General features: G+C 52.3%; 1 protein-coding gene across 1 annotated transcript in view; it reads right to left on the reverse strand.

Moving 5' to 3' along the window:
• Positions 1-15,822, reverse strand: part of ADARB2 (adenosine deaminase RNA specific B2 (inactive)) — a 368,746-nt gene that overhangs the window by 210,004 nt on the left and 142,920 nt on the right. The gene's annotated exons all lie outside the window — the stretch shown is intronic.

The following is a 15,822-nucleotide window of genomic DNA, read 5'->3' on the forward strand; positions in this document are numbered from 1 at the left end:
AGATGGACAAAGTGCGGCTTCCCCTCCATGGCATCCAACTTCCCTCCTTCACAGGAGCCCTGTTTAACATGCCTGTTGGCAAACCGATAGGCTAAGGGACAAATGTGAAGTCAGCTGGGGTATCAGTCAGCTTTAGATCTGTGCTTTCTTCACGGGGCAATGTACGGCAGTTATATATGAATGTATTTAATCAGGTGGCCAATTAGTTAACAATAATAACAAATTATTCAGTTAGATAGGTTGAATAATATTTTATAATTTTAAATAAAAGTCATAAATTTCAAGTATGTAAGCAAAAAGATGACATAGTCTTAATGTCTGATGTTACAGATGTGAGAGTGGACACCAGCACGTGAAGTGAGGGTGATGGTGGGGTCACACAGCTTCCAGCAGGTAAAGGAGGACACGGTCTCTGTACTTTCTGACCTGCCTCCCTCCTCACTGGGTCTGTGTCGGGTCTTCAGCAGAGTTGGCTGGTTCCTCGCATCCATCCTCCTGTCTCTACAAGTCTGGCATTTCGACCGTAACCCAGGTCCAACAGACCAGAGATGCTTTCGATCCCCCGCCTCCCTGAATGTGGTAGCTTTGTATTTCTCAAAGTACTGGTGGCTCTTTCCTTCTTGAACACAACCAGTGACAACAGTGACCACAGCAATAAGGTGCTTCGCTCTGGGTTTAATCCCCTTTCCTCTACAACTGCCTTAGATGCACCATATCCCGGTCTCATCACCACATCATCCCAGAGCCTCAGTATTTCCACGTCTGGTCTGTTCTCCGGTTAATCTCCTCTCTGTAAGCACCCGTCCTGTGTATTATATGCATGTGTTGAGTGGCTGCTGTGCTGTCCCAATCGGTTTGGTTTATTTGTTTACTCGTCATCCATCTGTTCACTTATTCCTTAATTTCTATTAAGATTTTCATTCATTTATTCCATACTTACTAAGTTCCAGACAATGTTTGAGGAATATGGAGATGATAGATAGATAGATATATAGGTGATAAATACATAGACAGATGATAGGCAAAAAGATAGGTAGATACCAGTATCTTTATGGTTCACAGAATTCTGCGGGAGCGTCTAAGATGGAACAAATTCTCAAGTACGACGGATGTATTAGGGGCAATTGAGCAAAAACAAGGTCTGGGTTTTTGATTCCTACGCACTCAAGTCCAGCAGATCTTTACATGCTTATAGAATCACTAACTACAAGCTTCACGGAGGTAACAGCCATTCATTCCTAAAATTCAGCAGCAAAGATATAAAATTAAATCCAAATTATCAGGGTTCCTTAATCATCACTTTTTTCCACCACAAACAGGCATCCATTTCCTTGATCTTTTTGGCAATTTTTCAAACCCACTGGCATCCTAATTCTGAGTTTTTGCCAAATTCCCCGAACTAGACTGGATTATGGGTCAGCAAGAAAGCAGTGTTCCTGAGCCCGCAGCCTAAGAGCTTTGGAGCAGTGGATCTAATGAAAAATTTAATATCTCCCACTTCCCCTTTCTATTGCCTTTTTGGTTTTCACGGGAATCTATTTCTGTGAGTGTTTGCTGCAGTCAGATGCTTCCTTGCTCTTGGCCTTTGATTAAGAGAACAGTGCAGCCGGGTGACCACCTGGAGGGAGGTGGTGGAAGGGGTCAGGGCGAGGGCACATGTGCTTGTGTGCTCACACATGCATGTGTCCACGTGTGATGTGTGCGTGCACTGTGGGGCTCCGGGAACCACCGGCTGTGGATGACAGAGGCAACGTGTAGGTTGGTAACTCTATGCTTAATATTTCCAGTCTCAGAAATTGCAATCTGGCTGATATGAAATACACAGAGAATAGAAGAGTCAGATCTATGTTTGAGCCTCAAGATTTAAAGGTAATTTATATCCACTAATACACGGTACCATCTCTTTGTACCCTTCCATTTTCACAGCTAACTGCCAGTTGAAGTAAGTATCCCTGCCTTAGAGTTGGGCTTTAGTAATAAAATAATGATAACTTCGCAATAAGGACTAGATTTTATAAATCCTGACTTTCACATCAGGGGATCACCTCAGGATAAACTTTATGTGCTAACAGCTGTGAAAAAGGTAGCACCCTGGCTTGAATAATTTCTTTCCTTTGGAGACTTTTGGGGGAGGAGGAATTCCAGGTTCTACTTATAATGTGTACACGTCAAGATACAAACAGATTCATCCTTGCAGAACTCATTATCCTGAAAATTTAAAATAATCATAATTAATGCTGCAGGATAAAATGATCAAATATTGCCATTATCCTTTTCTTCAGAAATCTCATAATTCCGTCTGGAAGAAGACCTCAAACCTGAGAACGTTTATTTCACTTACTACAATTCTTTTTACTCTAAAACCTTCTTCCAATTTTTCTTCTGCTTTTCTGAAACAATTTTAATCTCTGTTTTGCATAGTTTACCTTAAAGGTGCAATTCCACGGAGGGCCTTTCAATTCAAAGTATTTTAAACGCACAAACAAAACCCACCACCAACAATAACAACAACAGACAAAGTATTTCAAACAGCCTGTTGTGACTGTCCCCCAGTTCAGCCCGTAGCCCTTTCCCCTGCTGTGGGGTGAGTGCTGGTGAGGGAAGGGGCTCAGCCGCTGGGCTGGCTCAGAGACACCTGTCAGCCGCAGAGGCAGCTGGAGGTGGGGCAGCCCTGGGCTGCACCCAGAGAGGGTGCTGTGAGCTGCGGGAAGGATGCAGAGGAGAGCGGAGGCCCGGCCTACGGTGAGCAGGCCTCCTGTGGCCTCCTGCGTGGCACACGGCCAGTGAAGCCGTTGCTTTGGGATTTCCCACGGTCCACGTGGCACGGAGGGGAGCTGACAAGCCCGTCCCAGCTCCCGTCCCCAACAGCGAGTCCCAGATAGAAGCTCCCAGAGCGTTTGGACCTGCGTCCGTTAATAATTATACGAGATACAGAAAACGGGTCATTGGCACAGAGCTGTCATTTCCACAGCAAACCCTACCCAGGTTTTGGAACCTTCAATGTTTAGGGGTGATATCAACCCCGTGACCACAGAAAGAGAGGGTCACCGGCCAACTATCGAATCCAGGAAACTAGCCAGAGGGGCTCAGTTATCATCAGTTATGTTTGTGTGGTTGATTTAAAATGAAAATCCATGATGAACAGGTTTTGAATACCCCCATTTATTAAGCTACTATAAGCAAACTCCATAAAATCATCAAAGGATAATGTTAGACAGCACTTGCTTCATCCTTGAGAGAAGGGGCATCACAAACACCGATGCACATTGTAGGGACAGATGCTCCTACAAGGACAGGATGTGTTCACTATACTGACAGAATCATAAAATAAACAAGGATGCCAAGAGTACAGGAGGCAGCAACTTAACAGTTTCAGGGTGTTTAAAAACTTCTTCGTCACTGATTTTCATTTTAAATCAATCACACAAGTGAAATAATCAACAAAAACTAAACCTTTCACACAGCTGGCGGGAAGGACTCTATTCTGTGGTGAAGATCAGTGGTAATAAAGCCCATCGATATACACATGGGATGATTACAAATTAAAAATGTAATGCATGATGCTACTTGGTTGGGTAAAATGGGAGTGTGATATTCTATTAGAATAATTTCCCTTCTGGGTGATTGTGTATTTTACTAAAGGAGCAGGAAAGCCTCCCAGCTGAGACATTTCGACTTGTGTTGGTGAGAACGTCAGATGGATGACGGCGCAGAGCGGGTGATCCCCCAGCAGTAGGGGGAAGTAGATGAGCGATGGGTCTTTGCTGTCGCTAACATTCAAAAATCTATCATTCTGGATGCACAAATTAAAATTACTCACTAAGCAAGAAAGCCATTGAACTGTACCTTATAAAACTCCTGAAGTAAGTGAAAAAGTGCCAGGCTGATATATCTGTGCAGTAAGAGACATATAATCACACCACCATCAATAACAGCCCCACACTTTATGGGCCCTTCTCTTCTCGAGGTGTCTGTGAATAACTAGGTGCACACGCAGCCTCCCGTCAGACCCTCAGGGTGGGCTGTATCCCGCCTGCACCACCTTCGGCCTCCGTCTGAGCAAGTCCACAGCCGCTCACTCCTACAACCGCTGGCCTGCCCAGGTTTTGCAACCAATAGCGAATGATGCCTCCACTTAGGGGCCCTGCGGGCCACACTGGAGTCTCTTTTTCACGGTGCCTGGCCTCATTTCAGTCTTCTTTACATACAGTATCCAACCTGTGAGCAATTATCTGTTGAGTCCTTTCCACACATCAGGCACTCAGTTAAGAGTTACATGTATGCCAGAGTGAAGTAAGTCAGAAAGAGAAAAATAAATATCGTATATTAACGCATATATGTGGAACCTAGAAAAATGGTACAGATGAACCTGTTTGCAGGGCCGAAAGAGAGAAACAGATGCAGAGAACAAACGTATGGACACCAAGGTGGGGAAAGTGGCGGGGGGTGGTGGTGGTGTGATGAATTGGGAGATTGGGATTGACATATATACACTAATAAGTATAAAATGGGTAACTAATAAGAACCTGCTGTATAAAAAATAAATAAAATAAAATTCAAAAAAAAAAAAGAGTTACACGTATGCTAAATTATTTCCTGGATGGCGCACAACAATTCTAGGAGGTTCACATTTTATCCCCATTTCATGGCTTAGTAAACGGCGGCACAGACTTAGTGAGTTCTCTGTCTGGGCCTGTAGGGAGGCCACAGGGCCTGGCTCTGCACCACTCCACCTCCCCAGGGTTTTCTGTTTACAAACACTAACACGGCTCCCCCATCAGTGTCCTTAGGGTGAGGAAAGTCTTTCCATGGCCCGGGGATGCTCTCCCTCTGTTGTCAAAATATATAGATGCTGCCCCATTTGGTGAAACGCTGAGTAACAGAAGGTGGAATGAGGCCCTAACAGCCCAAGAGGGAAATGGTTCCCTTAATGTTTCAAAGATCCATGGAGCCGGGATTTGGAAAGCGCATTTCCCGTGGTGCGGCTCACGTGGGCCCTCACATCTCAGCATCTGTGGCCCAGATCTCTGCTTCATGCTGGTTCAGGTCAGGCTGTCGCTCTGGGGACGTGTGTGATGCAGGAAGCTGAGTGACCTCCGTGCTCTCCTCCCCGCATCACCTGGCGAGCTCTCCGCCACAGCAAACTCTCATTACGCCTTCCCGCTGAGCACGTGGTGACAGTGCTGTGCCCACTACTCCTGTCAAGTTTCACCCTTGGATGGAGGCGGAAGGTGAGAGTCTGCAGAACCCTGTGCTCCCCCCTCACCAGCGCCATCATCGCAGGTCTGCCCATACCTGTCCATACGTGCCCCACGCCTGCCCCATCTCTCTGTGGACAGCCAGCCTGCCCACCTGCTCTGCGAATCCCCAGTCCTGATCCACCGGGATACTCCTCTCTTCCCCTCTTCATGTTCGTCCCTCAACTGCATCTTTACCACCAGATTGTAAACATTTTCAAGTCTTTTATTTGACACTCATCTTCTTCTAACTCAGCAGTTTCAGTGGGAGGTGGGGGGGTTCCCCCAGGGGACATCTGACTGTGTCTGGAGATAGGCGTGGCTGTCAAAACTCACGGGGGCTCCCAGGGTAGAGGTTAGGGAGGCCGTTAAACATTCCACAATGCACAGGACAGCCCCAATGGCAAAAGATGAGCTGGCCCCAAATGCCAATGGTACAAGGCTGGGGAGCTGTTCTAAGTGCCCACCTGCACTCACCATCTCCTGCTCACCTGTCGACCTCCTGCCCCATCACCCACTGAAGCATCGGCCTCCAAGGTCACTGAGGGCCCCTTCTCAACCCCAGTCAGGTCTCGCCTTGCTCGGCCTCTACAGCAAAGGCATCGCACTGCACAGCCTTTCCCTCCTTCTTGAAACACTCTCTTCCTTGTTGTTTTTCACCTGGTTTCGGAAGCCAAAGTCTAGTCATAATCACTTATGCATCCTTTTCCCTCCAATCTCCCCGGCCCCAGTAAGGCCACTCCACCGCTGCTCCTCCATCACCTTCTCAGTGCCGGCTCACCTGGTCAGCCCATCAGCTCCTGGCTGGTCCCTGATGTCACGTGAACTACCCTTCGACCCGCCCTTCATGCTGCAGCCAGAGCGCTCTCCCCCTTCACAAACCAGGGGCCAGCGGCCCCCACTCCTGATCCTGCAGTGCCTGCCGTCCTCTCCCACAGGTCTCCTGATGAGAGCTGCATAGTCCCTGCAGTCTGGGGGCTCCCAGCCTCTCCAGGACCTCTTTTTTCACTTCTCGTGCTCATGACACGTTCCTCCCCACCTGCCTATACCTGCTCGTCTGTCTGTCACTTTCTCAGAGAGCCCTCCTGACCACCTTGACCTGCCCGAAAGATGGAGGTCAGATCCCGAATTAGAAGCTTTCCTAGTGGCCTTCCCATCGTAAGCAGACTCAAGGCCGGGCTGAAGCCGGCCCTGCACTCCACACGGGCAGGACGCAGGAAGTGACCATTGGACGAAGGAATAAACCAACAGGCCTTTTCTTCTTGAGAGACCAGGGGTCATTTTACAAATCTAACCTTACAGGACAAAAATAACAAGGATCTGTGTGTATTTCACACTCTTCCTCCCAGAGACCCTCCCGTGCAAGGTGTAAGCGACCCTGCAGAACACACCTGAGTGCTTCCTGGCCTCTGGCTGTTCACGGTTCCTAGACTAAAAGTCCCACGTCCAGCCCCAAATGGACCACAGATTTCCAGTATCCCACACTGACTGCAGCTCAAGTGAGCATTTTATTCACTGAGGTGGTAGCTTTACCAGCTGAATTTTGTTCTAGCCAAGCAGTAATAGCACTTTTTAAATCCAAGTTTTCTTTCTAAAAAAAGAATGAAAGAACTCCATGTCTGATGTCCCATATTGCTTCAACTTCCTGCCAGCACTCTGTATTTTCTGCTTTTTTCAAAAACCGTCACAGGCTTCTCAGGCTGCAAACTTACATCAAACACTTTTATGCCTGCAATTTGAATTAGAGCAAAATATCCCTGGGCACAGTCCCCAAAGAGTTAATTATTACTGTGCACACCATCTACTTTCCACAGGCATTTTCTTATATCAGCAGCACATCTTACCCTGAAGACAAATCATCCTTTGAGCGTGATGTGGATGCTCTGTTTTTTTCCTCCAAAATATTATGTCAATCTCTGATTCCCTGTACTATTATTTTTTTTTCCTTTAGGAAACCAACAAAACCAATATCAGAGAGTAGCTCTTCATCCTTATTGTCCCATCTGAATCTGCCTCTGAAGGCAGGAGGAGATGGATGCCCCAGCTCAAAGACAGTTGGTCTGAGAAAAGAGCTCTCTCTTGCTCTGCCTTTTGTTCTATTCAAGCCTTCACCTGATTGGACAAGGCCCACCACACTTGGAAGGGCAATCTGCTGTACTCAAATACTAATCTCGCGGGAAACACCCTCACAGACACTTCCAGAAATAATGTTCTACCAGATGTCTGTGCATCCTGGGGCCCAGTGTAGATGACATCACACATCTACAGGCCCAGCAGCAGGACATGACGGGTCCAGCCCTCTTTGAGCCCTTGGGGGCCCTATGAGTCTCTCTACCCCCTCCAGCGTCTTTCTTACTTGGGCATTCGATTGTAAAACCCTTGATGTTGCAACCTAGTGGTTCAGCCACGGGTGCCCTTGCACAGGCTGGGGGGCAAGTCCTCTGGTCCCTTCAGCTCAGTGGGTGGACTCAGGCAGGTCCCTGGGCCCCCTGAGCCCTCCTGCCATGGACAGAAATGTGGGGTTGGACCACGTTTGGGGTGCATGTCAGGGAAGTCAGCATATGTTCTGAGACACAGCCTCCCTGAGGATTCTGGTTCTTCAGGCGGGTGGGGCATCTCCCCGGAGAGGTAGTAAGGACCACTGGGCAGCCCAGCCCTCCTGTCTTTGGCGTCTGGGCTCCTGGTGGAGAACCCAGGCTGCCCCACGTGCTACCCACGGAGCTGCAGGTAAATGCACAGAGATGCCGCCCACGTCTCTTTCCACAATCCCCGAGGCTAGAAGCTGTCACCTTACGCACGTCTTCAAGCAGAAGGCAGCATGAACGTCGCCATCCAACTATGACAAGGGACGGGTACCACGGGTCTGTGTCTGGTCTGTGTCTGAGCCCCTCCGCACCGTGCGAACTTGTTACACGCTATTAACTCTTGGAAAGCAAACTACTCTTGGAATTCTCCGTGCATATTCTCTAAATTCCCCTCTGAACAGACAGCACACTGCTGCTTTGACAACGAGCTTGGGGAAGTACCATTCGGAAGCTGGACTGGGGGCTTTTGAGCCGACGCTGTGATTATTTCTGCACTTCCCTTTTTCGCGTGGGGCAGGGCCTCTAGACACGTCTGGGGCTTGTCGATGAGCTTGCTCGTTTTGACCTCCAATTAGTTGTCACCTGCTCTGAACCAGAAGCGAGGAATGGGCTGCTCTCGTTCCTGAAGCCCGAAGAGGCCCCAGCGGGCAGGATGCTGGAGCCAGGCTATCGGTGGTCTCTTCCCGGGGTGGACACACAGAGGCTGGGGCTCGGCATCTCCAGGGCAGCGTTTCATGCCTCTGTCCCTGATCGCTCACATGGGACCACGGTCACTGACGTGTCCTGAGCTGCAATTTTTCCAAAGCACAAATATGAACCAAGGTTCCTACAAGGTTGGTGAGAAAAAGAGTCCATATACTGAATGGTTTTCTGTGAAATCTTAAACTGCATGGTGCCTGCTCTCTGATGGGCCCCGTCCTGGATGTTTTACAAACACCCTGAAGCTAATCATCCTGTGATTTTTGTTCTCATGTTAGAGAAGAGGATCGATCAGCCTCCCCTCCGCGGCTCGGAACACGGGAATGTAAAGCCTGCGGAACATCTTTTCTGAGAAACAAAGGAAAATATTAAATGTTGCCCATTATTTCCAAACAAACGATGAGGTCACATGGTCTGTCAACAAAAGGAACAAACGAAAAAAGAGAATGGGAGTGGGCTGGAGCTCTCCATGGAGTTGCCATGAAATTAAAGCAGCCACGAGACGTACACGGATTAATTGTGCGAAACAGCAGACAGGCTGGATCTCGCTCTGGTTCGTCTGAGCGGACCTCACAGAAAGCGCTCCAGCCCTGGCAGGGAGGGAAAGCCTGGGGCAAAGAGTATAGAGACAGGTGCACAAATGCGCGTGTGCTGCCCCCAGCGCCTCCCCTGCCTGTGGACGTGGGCTGGGAGGAAGCTCCTCTCCCTCAGCAGTGCCAAGAGGGCGCAGAGCAAGAAGCCCTCAGATCAGAGGAGGACAGTGGCCTGTCAGGCCTGGGCTGCCCCGAGAGGCAGTTTGGGGCTGTCAGGCTGTTGGGGGCAGCCCTGGGCCTGGCAGAAGTGTGGTCTGACACCTGCGCCAGGGTGGGAGCATGCAGTTCCAGGGACCTGACACCCTCATCCGCAACGGCCCATCCCCTCGCGGTGCCTCTTGGACTTCAGGTTCATCCCAGTGCAAGGGGCCTGGGTCCCTGGGGTGCTGAGAGGTGTGGAACAGGGGCCGGCTGACAGCTCTGCACCCACACCCCACTCCTGGGGGCCCCACAGACACGCAGATGGGTAAGTGCATCTAGGTCTGCCTGTGTCCCTATATCTATACGTGACATACACATAATACACATTAATAACCCGGGGGTTCTGTTCACTGGAGGACCCTGAGCACCCCACAAACATCACTAGAAGATGTCTCTCCCTGAAAGACCAAAATTCTCTTCTCTTTCCTGTTGAATGTCCCTCATCAGCTGCCCCTGTCCTTTCTGTGTCATCACCCAGCGCTGGCTGCTTGGGTGTCAGTTTGGAGGGACTGAGGTGCAGACGTGAATAAGCGGATGGGGTCCCAGGCACCAGCAAGTCTGTTCCAGGGGACAATTAAGCAGGTCACTTCAAGGCGGAGTGTGCTTTGATAGAGAGTCTGAGAGGTCCTCCAACCCTGTGTCCTGGAAACGTGGAGCACGGAGCCCACCAGCCCGCAGGGCTGTCATCAGGCTGCCAGAGGGAGATGGCAGCTCCGCTGAGGCTCAGACACGGCAGTGTGGGTTCCCTGATCAGGAGAGGGAGGCGGCTTCTAGGCCCACGAGACACGGCGATGCCCAGGGGTGCGTGACGCACAGGGTGCCTGCGAGAAGCCCAGGATGAGCCGGGTCTCAGCACACGCGATGCCACAGGGGACGGTGGGTCAGATTACAGGGCACAGTGCTCATGGAGGGGATTTTAAGCAGGTTAAGTGGTGCTCAGATAAACTGGGTTAGATTTCTCTGGGTTACGGTTAGGGTCAGCACAAAGGATTTGAGGGAAAAGACAACCATCAGAGACCGTCTAAGAGGATCTTAGGAGATATCACCCGAGGGGTCTAGAAGTTAAGTACACGGTGCTCAAGATTCGACATTTAGTAAGGGATGGAATCAGAATCTAGCCCAGGCCTCCCACCCCGAGTCCATGCTCTTCACTGACCTATTATTTTGTCATATTTGCTGACAGGCACGTGGACTTCAAAGGGTCTATGGACGGCAGGGTAAACTGGGCAGACAAGTCCCAAGTCCAGGGAGGCGGCCAGCCCTGGCGATACCATCAGACCAGCCCGGGTGGACGGGGTCAACACACATGTCAGAGCAAGTGTCTAAAAGCCAGGAAGCTCGAAGCTCACACGACGGTGCCCAGGGGTCTGCTGCACGCAGCTCCCAAAGTCGGAGTTACTCACAGCAAGAGAGGCCACGGGGAGGTCGGGGCAGTGCCCAGGGCTGTGTCCAGGCTGGAATAGGGGTCAGGCTCTCAGTTACAGGTGACGACCTCGGGGGACAGTCAGCTCGACCTTCTGGGTGGGGCCCCGAGACACGGCCTCAGCCTCCGTGTAGCCAACATGGAGCGAGCATGGGCCTTGTGGTTCTAGAAGGTTGCGTCCTGCAGCCCGCATGGAGGCCTCCGGGCCCCCGGGCTCAGGAGCCACTAGCCTAGAGCTGACAGTGAAACCCCGTCAGACAAAACAGAGCCAAGCAGACCCGGAGCGGGGGTGGGGGGGTGGGGGTGGACGTGGCCCTTGGGGAAAAGGACTCGCAGAACCAAAGGCCCTGGGCTTTCAGCGCTGACCCTTGGTAGTGTCCGGATTTGACTGACCTGACCCTTAGCTTTGGGAAAGGGGTCGAGGAGGCCTTGCCAGCATCAGGTCTGGGCTCTGGGTGGGGTGGGAGCCAATCTCTGCATCTGAAGGGCTGTTGGGATGGAGGACCTGCAGATTCTATCCTGGTCTCTTAAGAACCGTGTCAAGGCAGGGAGAGCTGGTGACCGAGGAGAGTGGGAACCATCAGGGGGAGGTTTGACTGAGGGGCAATTTCAGGTGGAGGGGACCGTCCGCGGGGGATCGATAAGCTGGGGAGACGCAGGGTGATCACGGGGTGAAGTCGTGAAGGCGCCCTGGGCCCCCCGCCCCCCACAGCTTGCCTCCGCAGGGTCAAGTTCGTGGGGAGGAAGGTCAGGGGGCGCAGAGGCCTGGCCTTGGCCTCAGGGAAGGCAGCCTCCCGGGTGTGCCCCTCCTGCGCTTTGTGCCACCCAGCTCCTTCCCCCTAAAAGCCTCTCAGGCTCACGCTGACCACTCACCCGGCTTTTGAAAAAACTGCCATTATGGACCCAGCAGTGCACTGGACACAAAGGAAAATCTCAAACACGACAGATACGTGGCTGGCGCCTATGGAGTTCACAGTCCAGCAGGGGAGCAGACAAACATGTGGATGTTGGCAGGTAAAGAGCGTGTGGTGGTGAGACTGGGAACAGGGCAGCCGTGCTGTTGGTGTGCACAGGATTCGGAGGGTCCGGAGAAGCTGAGACGGGCTGAGCAGACGCTCGTCCAGAGGGCTGGCCTCTCTCTACTCCCCGTCACCCTGTGCCGTAGAGGGTGGGCCCAGGCCGTGAGCACGCACGGCAACTGCAGGGTCTCTGCTGTGCAGATGCCTGGAGGGGGCGGGGCCCAGCTGTGGAGGAAGGACGCCAGGAACCCTGATGCCACCGCCTCCTGAGCCCTCCTCTCCTTCTGGCCTGCGTGAAGATCTTGGGTCAAAGTGACCTCAACCTGCAACCTTACTTCCCAAGGGAAAGTTTTTCAAAAGGCAAGCATCTTAAGAAAAGACTCACTGGGGTCTTCCCTGGTGGCACAGTGGTTTAAGAATCCACCTGCCAATGCAGGGGACATGGGTTCGAGCCTGGGATCGGGAAGATCCCACATGCTGTGGAACAACTAAGCCCATGCAAGACAACTACTGAGCATGTGCTCTAGAGCCTGTGAGCCACAACTACTGAGCCCATGTGCTACAACTACTGAAGCCCACGTGCCTAGAGCCCGTGCTCCACAAGAGAAACCACCGCAATGAGAAGCCTGTGCACTGCAACGAAGGGTAGCCCCCACTCGCTGCAACTAGAGGAAGCCCGCGGGCAGCAATGAAGACCCAACACGGCCCTTAGTTAACCAAATAGTAAATGTCTCCAGTGATGGGGGGTTTCTTGGGGCTGCACTGGCAGCTTGGTCCCTGGAGGGAGCACAGGAGGAGCAGCTGGGTCCTCCTGCAGTCACTGGTGTCAGTGTCCTTCCCACACCGCGGTCGACATCACAACCACTGGCGGGGAGGGGGACTCTCAGGGGTGTCACTGGTGTGATGTTGGGTGTAAGTGCGGTTTCCCATCACCCTACAAGCCTCGCTAGCCTCCATAGGCATTTGGAGACAACGCCACGCCCTCTGTAGAGGCACTGGTGGGACACCAGGCAGCAGAAGGTCACATAGAGGTCACGGGGGGGCCTGTGTCCTGTAGGAGAGGCTCTTGTGTTTGGTGTTTCCTACAACCAACCAACGGGGGTCCTGACTTGGGTCCAACTATTCCTAACAGACAGGGTCCTTCTGCCCCTGGGAAATGGAAACTTTGAAATCTCTTTGGCTGGTAAATTCTAGGTAATCAGCATCAAACAAACATTTATCAGAACCCTACTATCATGTCCCTTTGCCTCCCCTGCCCCCATAGAGCAGGTGTCTTGAAAGGCACACGTGTCTGTGACAGATCAACATGGGGAGAAAATCTTAGCATGTCTGTTTGTACGTTTATGCATCTCATTTTTGTGTGTACATGTTTATTACCTACACCATATATATACATTCAAAATAGCACATGTCGGTAACAGAAATACATAAATACACAAAAATATAAAGTGCTTGCTCAAAAAAAGTATTTTCTAATGGGAAAGCGGCGAACCTCTCCTGATGCGGGTGAGAGAAACCCTCAGCATCAGCGCATCCGAGCTCTTGGTAAACACAATAGACGGAGCTGATGCCACACTGTTTCCTCAGATTAAACGTATCTCGTCCCCAGATTTATACGGCACTTTATGGCTTCTGCAAATGACTGCCTCAGCCCTGCAAAGTAATTCCACCCTGTCATATTTGTCTTTGGAAATTGTAACAAATTACGGTGATTTATAACATCAAACTCAACTCTCTCTTTTCTCCCCAGACGACGGTGGCAGGCTGCTTGGCTGTCCATTTGTTCTGTGCGGAGGTGACAGGGAAGAATGTTTCATCTCTCGTGTGACACTTGCTCTCCTTTGAGGGGAGCCTGTCAGCATAAGTCAAGCTGTCGCCACATTTTCCAGGGTTCTGAGCCGGCCCAGGCCCTGCTCACCTCCTAATGAGGTGTGACTTTCCCTCAGGCTGGAATGGATAGCACCTTCTGGAATCTCCGTGTCTCGGACCCAGGCCCCCACCAGTCCCGATCTGTCCTGGGGGCAGGACAGCGTGGAACCTGGGTCACAGGACCCGGCCGCCTGCTGTGGACACACCCCTCCCGCCATGGCCTCTGGTCTCCTTAATCCCAGTGGAAGCAAGTGCCCCTCTGCTCTCGCGGTTTCCAGGACGACTCAGAATCCTGGCCTTGAAGAGTAGAAAGAAAATGGAGCAATGTGGCCCCCGAGGCCCAGGACTTGTGGGAGAATGCACAGACTGCAGTGGCCCCAAATCCAAGTGTAGACGCCCAAGCCCAAATGGTGGTGGCAGGAGGTGGGGCCTCTGGGAGGTGACGAGGTCATGAGGGTGGAGCCCCCATGATGGGATCAGTGTCCTTATAAAAGAGACCCTGGAGAGCTCCTCGCCCCCTTCCTCCAGGTGAGGACACAGCGAGAAGACACGCCTGTGAATCGGAAGAGAGCCATCACCAGGACCACACGTGGCACCTTGACCATGGACGTCCTGCCTCCAGGACCGTGAGAAACGAGGTCTGTTGTTAACCCCCACCTGTGCTATTCTGTCCCAGCAGTGGCTGCTTTCAGCTCAGTGTCTGCAGACCTCAGACCGCCCCTGCCTTTGCTCCAGCGGCAGAGCCCCTGGAAACACCCCTCCCCCGGCACCTCCCTCCCATCTCACGGACGGCACTGCCTTTGGATTATTCACGACAGTAACATCTACATCATGCATTTATTCATAAGGAACTCTGACCTTAAAGACCAGGTAAGAAAACTTTCTTCCCCTTAAATTATATTGAGCAAATGAGGAGATTAAAACTTTTTAAAATTGGAAGCAGATTCAGAACTGCCAACTGTAGCTGCCAGGGGGGCAAGTGAGATGCAGTCGTGTGTGATCCCTGCTCTGACCCCGTGACAGGGCACCAGTACGTCACAGGAGCAACAGAACTCCTCTCCCCCCTTCCCCCCCGCCCCCCCCTCCCCGGGAAACTGGAGGCTCAGCTGACAGGGTGAGATGCCGAGGATGTGGTCTCTGCGCTGGATCCAGCCCCTGGGGGTCTTTCTCCCTCTCTGCGTTTGTAGCTGTCAGTGCAGGGGTGACGGGCACCTCAGAAGGCGGGGACCCCGGTGGGACCCCGGCATGTCCGGCTCTGTGCCCACGCAGGAGGCTCAGAAACAAAGGACAAACGCTTGAGGGTCTGGGGAGGAGAGAGATGGGCATTGGCAGTGAGGACGTCGGTGTGAGTTTTATCCTGGAAACGCAGGTGCCGCCAGGAGGGCCTCGGGACGTGCTCCTGACCAGGCCGTGGACGTAAGACCTGGGAGCCCGAGCCCCACGGAAACTGCAGGAGTAAGTGTGCACGGCAGAGCTTTCGGGCACGGGTCGCGTACAGCAGGGCCACCGCCCTGCCTGGAGGAACTGCCCTGCCACGTGGCAGTGAGGTCAAGGCCAGACAGGCCTCTTTGCCTCCTGAGGCCAGTTTCCTCCAGAGAGTCACAGCAAAGGGGTAACAACATCAGAGGATGGAATTGGGGGTGGAGGGGGGGATGCGGGCACAGAGTCTGGCTTCTGGAGAAGCTGCCCTGTGACCCCAGCGTATGACTTCAAGTTCCTGACCTCAACCTTTTAAAAACTGCTCTTTTGTTCCCTGTCACTCCGCACGTGCTCTATGGAAAAGCTGACCCCGGGGTGAGGCCCCACCAGCACACGCACCGCCCACCCCCACTGCCGGACGCACTCACTGGCCAGCAGCCATGTGCCCCTCGCCCAGTCGGGGCTGGTGCAGACACGTCCCCACTCCCCTGGCCTCCACCTCGCGGGATGTCAGGCCTGGCCGCTGTGAGGCCAGGATGTGAATCACCAGAACAACTCTAACGGAACTGGCCCCATTTCTCTCAAACCGAGGGAAGGACACACAACTGAAAGGCAGAAGCACTGGACGTGGGGAGGCCGCGGGTTGTGGGTCCTGCAGAGACACGTCCCCCACCGCTGGGAGCCGGCTCTGGCCTCCCCTCGCCAAGAGGTGTGAAGCCGCCCAGCCCTGGCGGTAATTCCGCTCTTATTTACAGGACCTGGATCAAATGTGTATTT

Source organism: Pseudorca crassidens, chromosome 1, assembly GCF_039906515.1.
Source record: "Pseudorca crassidens isolate mPseCra1 chromosome 1, mPseCra1.hap1, whole genome shotgun sequence".
NCBI classification, from domain to species: Eukaryota; Metazoa; Chordata; class Mammalia; order Artiodactyla; family Delphinidae; genus Pseudorca; species Pseudorca crassidens.